This window comes from Ammospiza nelsoni, chromosome 1, assembly GCF_027579445.1.
Source record: "Ammospiza nelsoni isolate bAmmNel1 chromosome 1, bAmmNel1.pri, whole genome shotgun sequence".
Classification (NCBI taxonomy): domain Eukaryota; kingdom Metazoa; phylum Chordata; class Aves; order Passeriformes; family Passerellidae; genus Ammospiza; species Ammospiza nelsoni.
In genome coordinates this window covers 64,947,075-64,965,970 of record NC_080633.1, presented here as the reverse complement: position 1 = coordinate 64,965,970, position 18,896 = coordinate 64,947,075, and the positions used below count along the sequence as shown (strand labels likewise).

The following is an 18,896-nucleotide window of genomic DNA, read 5'->3' as shown; positions in this document are numbered from 1 at the left end:
GCGAAGATGGTGTGGGGGATGAGGAGTTGCAGATTGATGATTGTTTGTCTGTAAACCATCTTACTGGAACAGAGACTGTAGGAGGCTTTCTCGTGGCTCTTAGTCAGACCACTGCTTTATCTAAACAGTGTGTGACCCTCCAAGATGCTACATGTGGCTCTAACCCAGCCTACCTGCCTGATCAGAGTGGATATGGACATGTTTGTAGCAGAGTGAGGGGAGCATTCTTTTGGGGAACTGTTCCCATGTGTTCTTAAGTCTTTCCTTTCTCATAGCGTCCTTTCACTTGATTTATTTTAATCCAGTTCAAAGGTGGTCCAGGAAGTATAATTTGATGCCTCAATAGAGGAGGTTACAAAATGAGGGCAAGGCTGTGTCCTGACATCACAACATGCTACTTTTGACACTGCATTAATATGCAGTAACTTGTAGTAGTAGCAATGTAGCAACTCAAAACAAACACTGCAAAGCCTTTCATCTCACACAGCGGTTGTCACTAGAAATGCAATTGCCTTTGAGGACCATCAGTCTTAAGACTAGTCATAGCAGCAGGTGGGACAGTTTATGGAATACAGTTTGAGGCATTTCCTGGCCACAGATGTCAGACAGGGTGACAGCAGGTGGGAGACTGATGGCAGAGATCAAGACTTGCTGGGCATTACTTGACTCCAGTTTTATGGTGGAATAGGGAAGAAATTGTATCCTTGATCTTTACCTGAAAACAGTAAGAAAGGAAGAGATACAGAGAAAGATATGCAATTAGAGAAATAAACCAACTATTCATGCTGCAATTTCATATCACTTCTTGCAGTAAAAAGTTAATTCAATAATTCCTGTCTTCTTATTTTAAGAACATTCCTCCCTTTGTAAGAATTAATTCTCATATGAAGAATTTGAAACCTAAGGGATAAAATAAGAGACTTTTTAATAAATAAGCAATGACTTAAATTATTCTTGAGCAACTGCCAGTTACTTTATTCTTTTACATGCAAAGGGAACAAAGGAAAATGGTAGAAATTCAGCTTTGGTAAAGTTTGGTTTAATAGTGCTATGCGTGGCTGGATTTGAAGAGCAGAGGAAACATGATGGGTTTTTTAAGAGTGGGGGCTTCAGGAGTTTGAGAAGACACCCGATCCAAAATCTGGAATTTTAAATGCTATCTTCTCTCTTGTTCAGTCTTCTTTGAGATACTCCTTTTGTTCTTAATTTAAGCACACAGTTTTGTCTTATGTTACCTTTTCATTAAATGCATTTACAATTTAAGTGCACTGAACCTGTCAAAGGCTAGTCTTGCCTTTTGGACAGAGAATTGTATTTCATGGTATTTATCATATCTTTATAATTTTTTTTCCTCTGTCCTGTCTGTAAATGGAATAGCTGGTGTTTAGATACTAATATATTAACTCCAGAAGCCCTTTCCTCCTGTACAACCTGTGTTTTTGGATGACTCCACTGGTAAGGCACTGACTTGCAGTCAGGAGACACAGTGGCAGAACCAGAAGGAATAGTTATCTGATGGGTGACTTGAGGCATGTCATGACCAGTCAGTGCTGCAGCCTAAAAATGCAGATAATTATACTGATATCACTCTTTGGTAAAGCATTATGAAATGTTTTCATGAGTATTTCTGCTCAAGAGCCTAGTGTTTGTAGTTTGGATTCCAAGGACATGAGGTGTGCATGGTGGTGATGATGCCTGTCTGTTTGATTGCCCACCCCCATTTTCCCCTTCCCCTCCCCATAACACTGTCTTGGCTAATTCCCACCAAATCCTAAAGGAAGCAAAAGTCTCAAAGACAATTAAATTCCTACTGTTATATTTGTTGTTGTAGCTAAATTCAGCAGGCAGGGGAGGTGAGAGGCATGAGCTACTGTTGACACTGAGAGGAAAGAGACAGCCAAGCTCTGCCCTTGGTAGCTCTCCTTGGTGGTGGCCAGCAGTGAGTGAGTCCCACCTCTGCATCCAGAGGACCTGAGGCACCTTCCCCAGGTGCCAGGCCAGCATGGCAGGATGGGGAGCAAGGCTGGGCTGTTGAAGGACACCAGAGCAAAGATGGTGCAGAGATGGATAAATTCAGAGGGAAGGCAAAGCACAAATCCGACTCTCTGTTCATTGGGATTTGTTGTTAGAAGGGCTCTGGCTGAATTTGCCATTCAAAATCCTGGAGGTGTTTTTGTTTCTGGCTGCTTGAAATACAACTTTCTCATGTTGCTGGGATGTTTTCACTCTTCTGTACAATGCTGGGTTCCTCTGCCACAAGGAGCTCTGAATCTTTCCGGATTCTTTCGGAACCTTTGGCAAAGCTCTTGAGCTCTGTCCCCTTCATGCTGCTCACATTTAGCTTCTGCAGTGAATGCAAAATGAGAGCTGCCCTCTTTCCTTGTAACTGTGCGGCTTCTCCCCATGTATACCAAGTGCAAGAGCCTTCTTGTTCTCATGAAAAAATTCTCTCTTTGTCATCAATATACACATTTAATGTCTGGCAGGCCCTGTTTTCAGTAACTGGTGACTTTCTCCTTTGCACAGTGCTGTTTGTGCCTCTAGAGCACTGACCTTTTTCTGCACAAGCCCTCTCACTTAGTTGGCACAGCACTCTGGTTTTGTATTGTTCTGTACATTGGAGGCAGCTACATGGCAGTAGTAAATTCACAGGGATGCAAATGTATTCTCTTGTTTAGTAACTCTGTGGGGCACATGTTTATTTTGTACTCTTGAGTGATGTTTTTAAATAATACTGTATATACAATAGATAGATTTAAAGTTGACTAACCAAGAAAACATCCTCAAGGCTGAAAGAATAAGTGTGAAAGATATGCAAGAGTTGCAGGCTGGTTTTTAGCTCTGCTTTGTGTCTGGCAGGCTGACGTGCATGGCTGTAGCAGTTAGATGTCTCATTTGCACACCCAGATAAAGCAAGGGGAGTTTAAAGCAATCAGATTAATCTTGTGTCCTGGAAGAACAAGTTTATCCTTTTCAAGAGAGATTTGCAGATTGTTGGTAATTTGGTTTTGTTTTTCTTTTTTTTTTTTTTTAATAAGGAATGTTTGCAGAAGCATCCTTTCACTGGGAAGAGGGGACAGGTAAGCAAGTAGCCAACTGACCACAGGCTCTGTGGCTTCTACAAAGGCAATTATAGGAAGACCAAGACTCTTAAGCTACTTTCATTCAGATCAGTTGTTTTCAACAATGTTAGTTTAGATAGGTCAAGAGTTCAGTTGCTTTGAAATGGAGAAGCCATGATCAGGAAGGAACATGATTGGAAAAGCATCAGTCATGGAAAAATAACTGTAGCCTAGAGTCAGCTTTCAAGTCTCCAAGTCTTTTTATTGACTTGATGGACTTAAGGTTATGCTTTCAGTAAAATAAGTCAAGATCAGACTTGTCTCTGAAATAATTTTCGGGTGTTATTTAAATATAACATACTTTTTTGCCAACTCTTGAGTTGAACTTACCATTACTGCTGTGGCTTTAGTAGTCAAAGCCCATTTTGGCTGGGCGTTTGAATACATAAATGTAATAAAAGGATGCTCCAAACAAAAGAAGTCATGATGTGCACATGTATGTTTGCATGGAAAATGGAGGTTTCAGACAATGTACACCTTGGCCTCCAAATCCACCTATCCTTGCAGTCATTTTGGATGATAGTGGATAGTAGCCTGGGCTGTTGTACAGTGAACAGACTAATTAGTCCAGGAAGGGCACCTCTAACTTCTGGTTGAAAATCCCGTCTTTGAATCAAAGGAAATTTACAGCCTGCAAATAGTGTCTGAATCTGTTTCAGATCTTTGTCTGTTAGCTTGTCTGTTATTATTTTTGCTTTATTTTCATGTACCTCCTGATTGCATTGAAGCAAGAGTATTGCATTTTTGTGCTTCATGCTATGTCTGTTTTCCTGACAGGATGGGACAGGTCACTGCAATGCGTTTTTAAGGTGTTTGCCTTACTAAGTTCCCAGTGTCCAGACCTCATGCCTTCCTCCACTTCCCTCAAGGACTTGTTAACCAGTCTTATAACATTCAGCCTAATTTTCACTTTTTAAAAATTCCCTTAAGTTGCCCAAGACACCATCTTACATAATTCTGTCTAACTCACTTGTGATGTTGGATATAACAGTAGGGATGGAATCAGCAGTAAGTGGATATACTGGTAATTGACTGTTCCTTTAGTGCATGCTTGGAGATTCTCCTGAGAAGCTGCCCACATGATATGTCAAACCCAAAAGCAGAGAAAATGTGCTGTGGACAGGCACTGAAACTCTGAGATGTTTGGGTTCATCTGAAGCAGTGTGACTGAGTCTTTTTTGTATTGGCTGATTGAAGGACTCATTTCATCACTCTGCCTTTAATTTCCTTCTACTGCTCTCAGTTCTTTCTTATTTTACTGTCAGTCCTATATGCTCTTGCAACACTTAGTTTTCATTTCTTCCTTTTTATTTCCACAGTAGATGGTGTAGTCACATCCCACATGGCTCTGCCATCTGGAACAGCTTCCCTGACTCATATTCCTTTCAAGTTTCAACTTTATCCTTGGCCTCTATGTGATAATCTTCCTTGTAATAAAACAATCACATCTTATGCCCAGAGGCTTTCAGTTCTTCTCTGTTCAGTTTCCTTCCTCAAGACATGTAGCTCTTACCTACCCCTTGATACACAATGTATATTGTGATCTGTACTTATTAGACATGAAAGACCTATTTTGGAGACACCTAATACATAGCTGTGTCTAGTTTTTGTTCAGGACAACACTTCAGGGCACACTTACCTTTTTAACACCCTCTTGTCTTTTTGATTGCAGTCAGCTTGACTGATTGAAAGTTAGGTACACGTGTAAGTACTGTGGGTATGATAAAGCCTCAGCAGTGAAGCATGGTTTTTTGATTTTCATTTTTTAAAAAATCAACTAAAGTATGTTGCACAGTCTGAAAATAATAAAAGATTCAACAGAGAAGATTTCAAATTTGATACTATATTTCCTTAAGTCTCATCTTGAAAACATCAAACAAAAATATACTTTTCAGACTGTTGACTCAAAACATTTTCTGCTGCACACCAAGATTTTCAGTAGTTGATATAGTATGCAGCTTTCCTAAATTAAGGAAGTCTCATACTTTGTGGGATTCCATAGTACAACTGCTGAGCTGCAATACAAAATGGCTGTTAGTTTACTGAGTGGGTGGACACAACTTGCATTTCTACTGCTTTTCACCTAGTGGCTCCCTTAAAGCTTCCATGGGATGAGGGGCAGATACAGCTAATAGCAGCAGTGCCTGGGCACCACACAGTCCTGGCTTTATCAGCAGTACATTCACTGACAGGAATTGCTGTAGGAGCAGTGGAGGGGCTCAGCTGTGTGTTTTTGAGTGCTGGAGTGGTCTGTCTCAGACTCACCGTGAGTTCATGGAAGATCTGCTCGAATTTCTGTTTCAGGCTATAAGGCTTGGGTGTGGGGCACTGCAGACAGATGACTGTTCACTTCTGAAGTAGATGAAAGCTCACTTGCAGGGTTCTACCCATTTCCCCCCTTCCTCACTATTTCTTACTTCTTTCTAGGCAGAAGGTCTGTCCAGAGAGGACACACAGGAACAGCATCCTTCCTAATCCATAGAAAGTGAGGAAGAGGGAACAATGCCTGGCTTAACAATAGCTTTTGAAGGAATTACAGTCCGGCCAACATTGAAATTGGTTGTCCTTGGGGGGAATGCCTCACCTTCAGTGTGTCTCCCACCAAAACCAAGAAGGGGAAATGCATTCCTGCTCCTCCCTAGGAGTAAAGCTGTCCTGGAGTGTCTAAGTTGCACCTTAGGAAGTCACAAAGTAAAGTGGCTTGGGCTGCTCTTGCAGCCCACAAAAGCAAAGCTACCAATTAATTTATTATGGAAACCTGCATGGTGTTACCATGGCCTAGCTTTGGGCAAATCACTAAAAGGAAGAGAGTAGTAGCATAGCCTGCAGAGTGATTTTCTAGGCTTCTCAAGGGGTTTCTGTTTGTTTTCATTTGGGTTGGGTTTTTTCGCTTGGTTTGCTGTCCCTACCTAAGCATACAGTTCCAGTTCTTGCCATTTCAACAATCCTCTCCTTGCTCTGGATCACTGGGAAGTTATGCAGTAACTTCTCATTTGCTTCTGGAGTGATGACACTGGCAGTGTTGTAACATGAGAATGTTTTTGAAGCCTGAGCGTGGGCATATGATTGTCAAAGTTGAGGGGTTTAATGTAGAATTTGAACCACACTGATTCATTTATGAGAGATTTGCTTTGTCCTCCATAAAATGAGGAAAGTAACCGAAGACTGTGTGGTGCTTAGTTCCTTGTGAATTATGGAGATAGCACATCCAAAAGTCCTTCTAAAATGCATTGGTTTTGTGCCTTTCACATAGTCCCCTATCCAGAATCACATAAATGTGTGTTTTCTTACCTCCCTTAAATGCTCAGTAGATGTGAAAAGCCTTCCTCTGTGTGGCAGTGGAAATACCAGTGCAAATGAAAGAGATTCATGTGTTCCTTTTCCCATTCATCACAGTTCTTGGAGATTTTTATGGGAAATTCACCCCTGAGGACCAAACCAAAGCTAGAATATGGGATTAAGCCAACCTGAAGCACTGTTTTGGGGAATTTCTGAAAAGTCCATTGTTCCCAGTGAAATCTCTTTTTTACTCTGCTTCCCATTTTGCAGAAAGCATATTCCTCACACCACTGTTGCCACACTCGTCAGTTCAGCAAATGTTTCCTTGGCATTGCACTTACTGTTTTTGAACCATGAAATGCTTTTAGGTAAAGTTATCATAATATAAACTGAAAATTGACAGGCTGAATAGTTGTGGTTAGTATGTGCTATAGTGGTGATGACATGGGAAAATATGTTGTTTTTCTCCAGATGACTGTTTGAGGCTAGTTCTAGACCATTTTTTTCATGATGTGCCAGCTAAAATTAAGAGAGCGTGGCTTTGAAGTAAGCAGGTTAATTTGATTTTTTTTTTTTTTAACCTGATAAAGGCCTGTTGTCAAACAATAGATGTTGTTGTTATTTTGGGAATCAAAAAGAACAGAACCAGCCAGTAATAGGAGTAAAAGGCTAAAAGGACTAAATTCCCCCTTCCAAGACATTTGTCTCGCTGCATAATCTAGCCAAAGGTGTCTCACTCACAGCTCTGGCAAAGGCACTGTGTGGCCTGCAGGGCAAAAGTCGAGAGAGTTCAGAAGCCTCCTCTTCAGCAGAATGTGGCAGTGTGAAGGGGGATGGGTAGCAGGAGCAAAGCTGGTGCTTTCTGCTGGTGGCAGGAGCAGCTTTTCACAGACCTGTTCCTTATGTACCCTTCTGGTATCAACAGCTAGAGTGGTGCAGCACCTGCCAGGATGGCAGCTCAGCCACGGGGGGCACCTTGCACACTTCATCAGGGTGGGACAATCTGCACACACCGCAAGATGTCACAGTGCTGAGTCAAGCAGGCAGTGCTCTAAAGGACCACAGAAATATGTGTCCTGTTCATAAGATAGAAGCAAAAATAGGAGCCATTAGACAGGAGGGGAATGTTTGATGTCTTCATATCTAATGAGAAAAACAAAGGTGACTCAAATGTCACTTTCTTCCCAGACAGAAGTCTTTTTGGTGTGGGCTGATAGTTTGTTTCAGGAGTGATATGCAAAATACACTGAATTTGTGTGTGGCTAAACCAGAGAGTCTTTTTCTTTCATCTGCCTCCATGTCACTTTGTGCTGCAAGGTTGCAGCTGCATGTAAAAAGCTTGACATATTTAATTGAACCCTGAAACAACTCCAATGAACTTCAGCAGAAAGAGAAGCAGAGGAAAGTAGAAGGTTAGCAGAAGACTCATTAACCAAACTCACATTTTGAAATAGGCTCCTGCAGTTCTGGAGAAGACTTAACTCCATCTGCTACACCAGTGTGTGAGTTTGGTTTAAATTTGCTCCAGGGTCTTTGTAGTGTTTGGGCACAGAGAGACAAGTCAGCTGTGGAGAAGCAGCAGCCTGAAAGGTGAGTGTGCTTGCTTTCACCCCAGCTGAAATGCAGACCTAAAATAAGGCTGTTAGGACAGTTCACTCAGTCAATGTTTTTCTGATGTTTCTATTTTTTCTTTGCTTGTATGGGCTAATCTCAGCTCTTTTTGGGGTGTGAGGAAGATTGGGGAGCATGTGAGGAGATTGTGCTTGCTGACATCTCCCCTGCCCCTGAGCTGAGGGGCCTTTGAGGCTTCTTGAAAGTTAGACCATGCTGACTTTTGTGTGGTGCCCTTTAGCTCCAGCAAACACTAAGAGCATACAGTATGGAAGACTTGCTTCTAAAACACTGTCAAAGAGCCAGAGGAGGAGATGCTCTTCTAATGCTAATATTCTCCTAATTCTGATAGTCTTCTAATGACTCCTGAAGGCACCATTCCCTTTCTCAGAAATTCTTTTTTCACTCCTTTGTGTACTTAATACTGGCCAGTACTCTGAGTAGTTTAATTTTAAGGCCCAACTCAGAAAAGCTCCCATTTTCCCTACTTCTGATGAAATATTGTAAAATATTTAAATTTGTTTTAGTTAACATGATGATAGCATGTTGATTAATATGATCACATAGTCTGACCAATTCAGTTGTTCAATGAGGTTAAGCATATAGAATATAAATAAAAAGGCCAACTTAGACAAGGACAATCAGTTGTTATGATTGTCCAAATGGTGACCTTTCAGGCTTGGCATTTGTACATCCAGAAATGAAGACAGGTGGAACAGCTAGCTGCTTCTCTCAGGCAGATATCCTTCAAAGGGTACTTCAAAGTTCACTGCAAGGAAAAAATATGTTGTTGCACATTGTGCATCTAAAATAAGAGGTGAGATTTTGGCAATTCCCTGCATCAGTTAGTGACATGTATCTTTTTTCTTTTCTGAGGCCTTTTACCCCATGTGGGATTTTTTTTAATTCATTGGATGAGGGTCTGTTTATAAAGTAGAAGCAAGCAAACACAGCAGTAGAGAAAGGGCTTGCTTGGGTTGATGTGTTTAATAGTAAAAACCAAAGTGACTCAACAGTTGCCTTCTTCAAAAATAGGAATGTTTTTGGTGAGTGCTGCTCATGCATGGTAGGCTGTGGTCGCTTAAGGCACCTACATCACTTGTGCCCTTTATTTCCATGGCCTTGCTCCCTGTCTTCAGGGCAAACACTTGCATGACAGTTTGGCCAAACCACCACCCAGGGATGGGGCCTTTACCTTGAAATTATGTTGGGAGGAAATCCACACACACGCAGTGGGATACCGAGCACCGTGGGATTCCGATCCTGACTGGGGCCTCTGGGCACAATGCTGTCATAACTTTTAAGTAATAATAATACTGTAAAAAGTTAAATAAATGTGTCAAGTTAATTTTATGCTCCCCCCCACCCTCAGGCAAATTAGCATAAATTGAATTTTCTAATAATTAGTCCAAGGAGTTATCACCAAATAGATATACCTGGTTTCTGTGAATTCTGATAATACATGGATGACAGATTCTGCAAGGAGCAGAAGGGCTCCCAGACTGACCTGTCAGGATCAGCTCCAGTTGTACAGATACTGTATCGCTGCATTTGCCATTAATTGGGTTAGTTATAGGCTACATGTGTATTACCATACAGTTCAGATTTTGGTCACTTACATTTACAGCCTTACAAAATAATACACTGAACTGTATGCACTGGGCTTGTTAAACTGTAGTAATAAAGCATTTTACAATTCCAGGCAGCCCTTCCCAGACGTATTGTAGAGCCTATTAACAAACACCTATCAAGTTCAATTGAAATGTCTGAGTGGTCTGATCTACAGCGTCTGCTGCCGTGCCAGAGAAAGCAGGGCTTGCACAGCACCAGCCATACCAAGCAGTGTGTCCAGAGATAGAGATGGGGTGTTTGGGAGCTCAGAGAGGGGATTCAAGGAGTTCTTGGCTTGCCTTTTGGTGTGATGGATTTTGGTAGTAAGTACTGAAGAAAAAACAAGGAAAAAAATAGGTCTGTGTAAGGCAGGGAACCTCTCTGTTCCCTGTCACTCGGCTGTGACATCAGTCTCAGAGCATTTCAAGCTCTTCATTCTCTTGCTTTTTTCTCCATTTTTTCAAGTGAGGATACAGAAGTGTAAACAGATCTTTTTCTCTGCTGCTGACTTTAATGAGGGCTGGCCCCTGCTACATGTGTGAAAATTTCTTGGCTAGGAAGAATCTAATGATCGCTGTACTGTAGCTTTGGAGATAAAGTCCAAACTCCCTATTTGCTTCTCTTGACAGAGAGTGCTACTTACATGCTTTTGCTTCCAGAGACTGAGCTTACAAAAGAGGAGAGAGGGAAAATTAGCCCAATAGCATGTCAGAAATGTTTGTGGAGGGTTTGGTTTGTGTTTGGGGATTTTTTTCCTTCCCTCTCTCTCTCTCTCTCTTTTTTTTTTTAATCATGAACGCAGAATCCAAGGAGGCTCAGCAATCAGCATGTTTGAATGCCAGCCAAGACACTAAACTGGCAGCCATCCATTCTGATATCAGTGTGAGTGAAATGTGTACTCAGTAACTGGATTCAGGCCCTTCATAGTTTGCAAGCAAATAGTTCTGCAGAAAAAGCTGTGCAGCTCTCGCATGTAAGAGAGGAGGAGAGTCTGCACCTCTGGAAAGGGGCATTAACATTTCTGTGTCCCAGTCAAAGTTCTGTGCTGTATGTCATTAGGTTGAAGGCTATGTTCTATTTCCAAAAGGCATTTAATTATCTCTTTTAATGTTTTAACCACTAAGTCTGCCTTGCATAAAAGCTGTGAGTACCTCACACTGGCAATAAGCTGTAGGAAAGTGAAGTAAATTGGCATTTTGCTAAAAAGGTTGTACAAGCCCAATGGAAAGCTATGCAAATCAGCTATGATACAGCCAAATTTGCATCTTGTCTTGGGTTTAGTGATGATATGCACAGCATGACTTTGGCAGGCTTGGCTCTTGGGATGATGCATGCACTGGTGGTGTGACCCTGTAGGGTCAATTTAACAAGCATAATGTTGTGATTTTCCATGCAGTTTCTTCGTACCACCAAGTAATGTGCAGCAATAAATAGTGTCAGAGGAAATCGATTTTTAAGAGCAAATGCATTCAGTAGGAGGAAAAAGTGTTATACAAATCTTTTGCTTTGCCAAAAGAACATTAGCAGTCTTGTTTGGTGCTGCTCAGCTTTCCAGAGTAACTCCCTTCTGCTGTCTTACTTCATTCTTTGTTGCTCTTTGCTTGAGGAAATGTCAGGACTCGGAGGTGACGCAGAGTTCTTGTGCTCAGATCATTAGAGCAATATACGGGGGAGGGCAGCATGCTGCAGGCAGCTGATGGTGCAGTTCCACAGCCTCTGAGTTCACTGAACCAGTAGTAGCTCTTAAGACCTGTTGTTCTGCCCAGCTGAGAAGGAAGGTGGGAGCATACTTGAGGTTTGTGGTGATATTAAAGCTATTCTAGGGAGGATGATGTGCAAACAGACTCTTGGTGCCCTTTGCAGGCTGTTTTATGTTTGGAGAGACGTGCATGCTTTTTAGGTGTTGCTATTAGGTACTTCTGAAATTAACTTACCTGCCTTTTTCCTTATGTAAGTTTTGGTTCACTTCAGGAATTCTTTTCATATATCAAATTGAAAAAAATAACCAAAACTCTAAATTAAATTAATTGGAATTTTTTGGCATTGACCTTCACCTGCTGCATGCTCTCTCCAGCCACCTATTTGAACACAAACTTTATATCTTTTCTGCTGTGAAAATGGACCAAATTAAAAATTCTGTACAGACTTTACTTGTTACAAGAGTGAATTTGCTGCAGCATCCCTTCCTAGTTCTTTGGGGCTGGCTGACAGCTCCATCCTGAGGGGTACTGGGCATCCAAAAGAAGTGCAGGGTGTTTTAATTTCCTGTGCCATGACCCTGCATCCCTTGAAGTGAATGAAATGTCAGCTTTTAACCTGCAGTAGGGTTTGGGCTGGAGTCCTACCAGGGCTGCTCAGGAGAAGCCTGATAGAAATATCTCTCTTTAAGGCATTATTTAAGCAGCATTTCTTGGTAGGATAGGGTTTGAGCTGGAGTTTGGTGTGTTTTGGTCAAACACCTGGTAAAAGGCTGTCCCTCATTCAAGCACAACCTTAAGTACTCTCTTTCTGTGACCTCAGTGCTCTCTTAGTTTGCCTTTCAGAAGCAGAAGGGAGATTGGCTGCTTGCAAATAAAGTCTGCTAAAAAAAAAAACCCAACAAACCAACCAAAAAACCCAACAGCCCAGCAAGCATCTTCTTTTTGTCTTTTTTCCTTTGACGTCTCTATAAGTAGTCAGAACATTTTTCAGAGCAAGTTTAGTTAAAGTTTTCCAATGGTGAGTGTACACTGTGATGCTCCAATATGTTTAATGCCCCTGAACTCCTAATATTCTTGAGTGTAATTTTATTTACATTTTTAAATTAGAGAAAGAAAGAGCACTGTGAAGTCCTATGTGAATTTTGTCATTGACTTCATTCAGAATTCTTTGAGTGCATTTGGGAACAGTTTGGCTACGTTGGATACACATTGAAAGTTTTCTTGTCCTTAGCATACATACCATCACATTCTTGAAACTAGTGCTGCTTTTGCTGTCCACATGCAAGAAATTATGTGAACATCTGTGTAAGTTGCAACACAGAAGAAGGCAAATTCTTGGTAGCAGAGCCCTTTCATACCCCTGTCTTCAGAGGGTCCGTGTGCAACCATCACCCTTGTTCTCGCACCACGCACTCTGAATTTCATGTTCCACCACTTCACTACTAAAAACAACTAGTAGGGGTTTATCTTGTTGGTTTTATGTTTGGTTTTTTTTTTATCTCTCCCCTGTTTTTTCGAGCACCAAATGTATAGTTTCATTTCGGCAGCTGGTTTTATCAAGCAAATGGTATTGGACTCGTGTGGGATTTTGTGAGTCATTAGCAGAAATACTGCAGTGGGTGGACTAACCCCTTCAAAGAGTGTTTCCGGGGTGGTAAGGTGCAGGGAAAACCAGGTCATGCCTGTGATTCTTTTTGCATCTCTGCAAGGGTGATATCCTTGTTCCATTAGCAGCTCTCTGCTGTTTGTTACTGACACTAGAAGGAAGAAAGGTGATGCTGCTCAGTCTCCCTCTACCAGAGCGTTTCTCACGGCTGTCTCTGTGTGACAGGATACTGCAGCACAAAACACACGTGTTTTGGTTGCAGGGCTGTGTGACACAAGCCTGTGGTGTGAGAAGCCAGAGCACCAACAGAAGCACCCAGAAGAGCACAGTTAGGTGTCTGTGCTTTAGGTGTCAAGGCTTTGAAATCAGCTTCGCTGATTTCAGTTGCAGATATTTCAGTTGCAGATATCAACGCATCTTCTGAAAGTGTTAGTGCCTTTCCACCTACAAAGTGCAGCCCTGTTTCCATCCCAAACCTTGCTGGAGAACACTCACCTTAGAGTAAGTGCTGTCCCCTCACTTTGAATGACAGAGCCCAGCCCTGTGTATCTGGGCTGTCACCATCAGACTGGTCTCACAGGAGCAGCACATCTTCCCAGGCACAGCTCATGAGTGGGACACTCTTGGAAGCATTTGTTGGTCTCACTATGTGTGAAGGTTTCTCATCAAGGAAACCATTCAGGAAAAATGTGCAAGACTTTTTCAGAGTCCTGCTGCCTTCCTAGCAGAATTACAGGTCTTCAGAGGCCAGCACCAGGAGCTGCAGCTCTGAGCCTGTGCTGCCAGGACCCAGAGCACATGGGTTTGCATTAGCACATCCCACTGCCAGTGTGTTTTCTCTCTGACAAGGAACTGAGGAGGTGTGCACATGTTTGATTTTGTGTGCTTCATCCAAAGTTTAGCAGAGAAATTTCTTACCAGATGCACATTTGTGTTGGGTAGGGGTTTTCCTGTTAAGTCCTAGAGTATCATCCTGTCCTGTGCAGTAAAAAAAAAATATTTCTCTTTCCAAGAGACAGTCTTAAGAGACAAAGTGAGAAGAATGATGAAATTGGAGAGAGGTTGAAAGAGAGGTGCAGCAGAGACCTCTCTCCTTCCACTTAATGCTTCTGTGTAGTGCAGTGCTCTGACACACAGCAAAAACCTGCTTTGATGAGTGATAGCTTGTTGGGCCTATTGCTCTCCTAAGCATAATTCATGACAAATAAATATGTGATGGCCTTCCCTTGTTCTTCCTATTGCTTGGCTGCTCTTCCTGTTTCCTCCATTTGGGGATGTCAAAGAAAAATGAGTAGTGTTGTTATTTCAGGCCAGCTCCGGAAGCCTGGATGAGCCCTTAGAGGAGCAGGGTGGGTGCTCTCCTGCCTTCCTATGTGAATCCAAAGTGCAGCTTTCTTCTTGAAATTCACCCATGTTGGCACTGCCAGCCGCTTGGCTGGTCTCTCTGGACAGAGCTCTGAAGGTTGCAGAGCTGTAAGGAGCACTGTAAGGAGTAGTGAGCTGGCTCTCAGTGGCAGACATGAGCCAGGGCAGAGCACTCAGAGGCCAGCATCTCAGCTGCCTCTTCCTGAGCAAGGTGGGTCACCTACAGCCCTTTGTCTGACACGTGTGCATGCCCATAAAGAGCTTATGTGATAAGGTTGCAAAGTATCTAATTGTGCTGTACTGCTATCCCCACAAAGCAGAACAGCTGTAGCTGTAGGTCCAGACTGAAGCAATGGAAGGAGACATCCCTGGTGGTGAGATGGATTCTCCCCTCCTCACTTGGGCAGACGTCATCCCATGCACAAATCTCCCCCATGCATCATGTCAAGCAGCTGCTCGGTGTATCAGAGGAAGACCAGACTCTCTTACCCCAACACCACCCTTGTAGCCCCTTTATGCTTCTGGCAGGTCATTCGTGCTGTGGGAAGGGCAGGGTGGGAGTGCAAGGCAGATCCTATTGCAGAGTGCAGAGGGAGCATGGTAGATCTCCTTTGTACCCAGCTCCCAGTCCTGCATGCAGGAGGAGGCACAGAAGGAGCATCTCCTTGGTGTGCTGCTGGAGCTCGAGGGCTTTGGCTGCTTCCCCAGCTCAGGCTTCTCTGCGGCTGCATCCGGTGGCAGTGCCTGGGCAGCAGTTGTGGCGTCCCTCCCCTGCCTTGATGCGGGTGGCAGCAAGATGTGGCTGCTGTTGATGGCTGGGGGGAACAGCTGCCAGTCTGCAAAGATTAAAAACTCATTTTCAGCGAGCCACTGGAGCAGATGTGGGGATTAGCCTGCCATGGCATGGCCACAACGTGAGCTTGGCTGCAGCCTGCTGGGGCTCCTGTGGGTGAGGAGGAGGTGGTGATTGCCTGCATGCTTTTGCCTATGAATTGGGAAGAGTGTTTGCAAACTGCACATCGATGGGATAAATCCTCCAGTGCCATCCCAGCTGTGGAGAGCTTGCACACTGAGACCTGGGGCAGCACCAGCTCTGGGAATGTGGTGTGGCAGAGAGGTAGTTGCCCATGTGGTCACTGTGGGAGAAGTTTTGAAATGACAGCAATGATAACAGCAAATTGCAGCTTCTTCAGGATGCTGGAGGCAGGGCTGAGCCAAGTGTCATCCTGGTCCTGGCAGAAATAAGACCTTTGTGGAGTACTGTCCTATCCCTTGTGGTTACATGAGGCTCATGTAGAACTTCCATAAATGTATTTCCCCAGGCATATTTCCCCTTTCCCTTCCCACCTAGAGATTGAACCTGCTTGGAATCTGAGGCTTTTTCTTTTAGAAAATAAAATACTAACAACAGTAATCATGATGATTTTTTGAAATTTTTCTGAGGATTTTGTGCCTTTAGTGGCTCAGTTCAGGATATAGTACAGTGTCTGAAACTGTGGATTCAGGTGTGGCAGTATGAGCCTTTCCCCCTCACAGGTACGGACTAATTTCATGGTGTGTTTGTATTGTAGACCTGGTTTGTGCCATTTTTTTTCTAATCCAAAGCAAAGATGTGATCCTGCATGCTCATAAAGAAGGCCCACACATGCATACACCTTGCCTGGCATGTCCTGAATAGAAATAGGACAGCCCCAGAGCAGTGAGTCTCTTCCCTGAGTCCAACAGCACTCTGTGCTGGAGCCAGGAACTTCTCTGATCAGCCTCAGGGAGAACATCTCTGCTCTTACAGCAAAGCATTCCTGGTCCCTGATGGAGAACAGCATTTTATGTGCATGCAGACATGTGTTGTCATGTTGCCTTTTGAGTCAGTGCCCTGTTGTAGGGTGGAATATTGCTGTCATGTTTGAATATTATTCTTAACAGGATAGTCAGTTGCTTTGTGCTCAGATGCACAAATGCACATGTGAAAGATTTGCAGAGGCAGGTGGTAGCCTGTATTTTTCTTCTGTTTGCAGTTTTTAAATAAAAAAGAAATCTTTTCAAGTTCTACACTGTCAAGAATGTGGGTGTCTGGCTGAATGAAAGAAAAATAAAATAAACTTGCATAATAATTACACTAGTAAATTTGCAATTTCCCTAAACTGTTAGCATAAATACAACTACTTTGAGGGGTTGGTTTGCTTGGTTGCTTATCTGAGGAAGAGGAGCAGCTTTTGAAGAAAGTTTCCCAGAACGTTTTTCCTTACTATAATTATGTTAATTACTAGCAATGTACATACTCCAGTTACAGCATGAAGTGCTACTCTGACAAAATCAGATGTGCTTTCTTTTACGTCACATCATGTGTCAGGTATGGAATAAGACTCCAAAGGCCTTGAGATTATCTGCGTGTGGGGTTTTTTATATTATTTATTTAATAAGACTAGTTTTTTTTCTTTTTCAGCATTTTAAAAGTTGAGTGCCTAGAGGTAGGCACCTGGATTTATGTTTAGGGACTGAAGCAAGCGGGATGGCTTTCAAAGGTCCTGCATACCTGCAGCTCTCAGAATTAATTAAAGGCAGATGTTCTTTCTGGCAAGTTTGACAGAAACAAGTAGGAGATGCTGGGCTTGTGTTTGAAACACTGGCAGCCCATTCAGATGCCTAAAGATGGAGTCAGGCAGTTAAATCTAGGCACCCAAGTAGGAAAGGTTTTGGCCCTGTAATCCTAACAATCGCTGTCCCCTGTGTCCTGAAGCGCTGGAGCAGAGACTGATGCGAGAAGCCGGAGGTTGGTACGTGGGAGTGAGCGGGGACAAAGTCTGTGTCTCACTGCCGTGGAAGCGAGCTCGGCTGCCTGCCTTGTAGCACATGCAAATGAGGGTCAGATGGCTTGACAGTTGGTTATATAGAAATTATGCAAAATGGGATTGATTTTGCACATATTTTTAGGTTTTGTCTTTTAGGAGCTCGAATCTTTAATTAAAATACCAAAGACAAGAAAAAAAATAGTACAGGCAGCAACTGTTATGTTTCACATATATACTGGATGTAAAGTAATAGCCTGCTATGCTCTTTTTAGGGATCATTTTATCCCATTGCAACTGAGAATATGAAGCCATCTTACAACTTGCCAGAAGTGACACCTGCTTTCATACTTCTCAATAATTACTTTAGCTTTGACAGAAAGTACTTGGCAGGGTGCATACAAATTATGACTTGCTTCAGGGTACAAATAATGTCATAATGACTTTAAGAGTTTCTCTTTATGCTCAGGATATTTGCATGTACATGTTTTGTTGGTATGAAACAAGTGAGTAGAGCAGAGTTTTGTGTGTCTTTTTAATGTGTATTGGATAGTGTAAGCCTACAAACAGACTAAAAAAGGGAAATAGGTTTTCAGTGGCTATTTGAGCACATTTGGGTTTTTGGCTTTTGTTTTGCCGCTCTCTGTTATAAAAATGCCCTAGGCAAATGCAAAAAATAAAATGACTGCTAATGCTAGATACTTACTCTAATTGTCTTACTAGAGGAAAGAACTTGCCTGCAGGTAAGTGGCATCAATCTGCAAAGACTTCTCTCCCTCTTCTCTGCCTTGTAGTCAATGAATGTTCATTTTAAAGTGCATTTGAATGTCATATGCACTCTTTTGCCTATTTTTCTCCTCTTCTTGCTGCAATTAAGTAGAACTTAATATCACATGAAATCACATCTGAAGAAAAATCAAGTTCTTTATTTTATATTTCCCCAAAACTATAGCTAAAAACTTAACCTTCTGCAATGGTTGGTAGTTACTGGATAGCCTTTAAAGTATTCAGGGTTAAATGCTTTAATATGTTCTATATAAAAATCCATTTTGGGAGAAAGTAGCAGATGCACAGAGGTCAGTGATATACTTGCCCAAAATCAGCCCAGGATATCTGGTGGAGCACAGGTACGCTTCCTCATCAGGGTGGCAGCAGAAGGAAATTATGTCTTCTCTTCATTGTTGTGTTGTTCATCAGTGACTTGAAGTTCTAAAAATCTAAGGAAAGGGAATGCTGAATTGGATTTCTCTATTCATGTCTATGACCTGTCTCCCTGACCATTTTTTTTTTTTTTAGCAAAAAGTAGGCAAAGGAGAGAGAGAGGGATGGGTAGAGGCTGCTGTTAAGCAGCTGTCACTGAACTGTTCCTGAAGATGAGACAAATGATTTCTGAGAACCAGAACATAAAGTTTTAATGTGAGATTCCTCAAAGAATTGGAAGAGGTAGGTATCAATAAATATGTGTCTTTTGCAAGATGGAATGAGCAATTGTGGAAAGCAGTTGGGAGTCAGGCAGTTTCTTATCTGAAAAAAAAAGTACAGTGTGTGACTTTTCCACTTCTGTAAGGGGACTTAAAAAGACAAATGCCTTTTGCTTCCTGCCTGTAAGAAGTTAAGCTCTTTCTATAAAAAGAAGGAATTTGGAAAATGTGTGGTGTCTTTCTGTGTGCATGCATATTAGTTCCATGTCTTTTATCAGGAAGCACTTTAGGAGATAGAAAATTCATATGTGTGTGTGTCTTTCATTACCAGAAAGACTTTGGCAAGTCACAGGGAATTCAGACAGCTTCAACAAAAGTGATTAATGGACTAGAGA

General features: G+C 42.3%; 1 protein-coding gene and 1 long non-coding RNA gene across 14 annotated transcripts in view; one reads left to right on the top strand and one right to left on the bottom strand.

The window, feature by feature from the left end:
- Positions 1 to 18,896, bottom strand: part of LOC132073135 (uncharacterized) — a 1,090,256-nt gene that overhangs the window by 12,436 nt on the left and 1,058,924 nt on the right. The window lies entirely within an intron of this gene.
- Positions 1 to 18,896, top strand: part of ATXN1 (ataxin 1) — a 215,453-nt gene that overhangs the window by 142,093 nt on the left and 54,464 nt on the right. The window contains exon 7 of one of the 10 annotated variants that reach the window (XM_059471832.1): positions 3,039 to 3,080. The exons of the other annotated variants lie outside the window; for them this stretch is intronic. The gene's annotated coding sequence lies outside the window, so the exon portion shown is untranslated. The remainder of the gene's footprint in view (positions 1 to 3,038; positions 3,081 to 18,896) is intronic. 10 annotated transcript variants of the gene reach the window in all.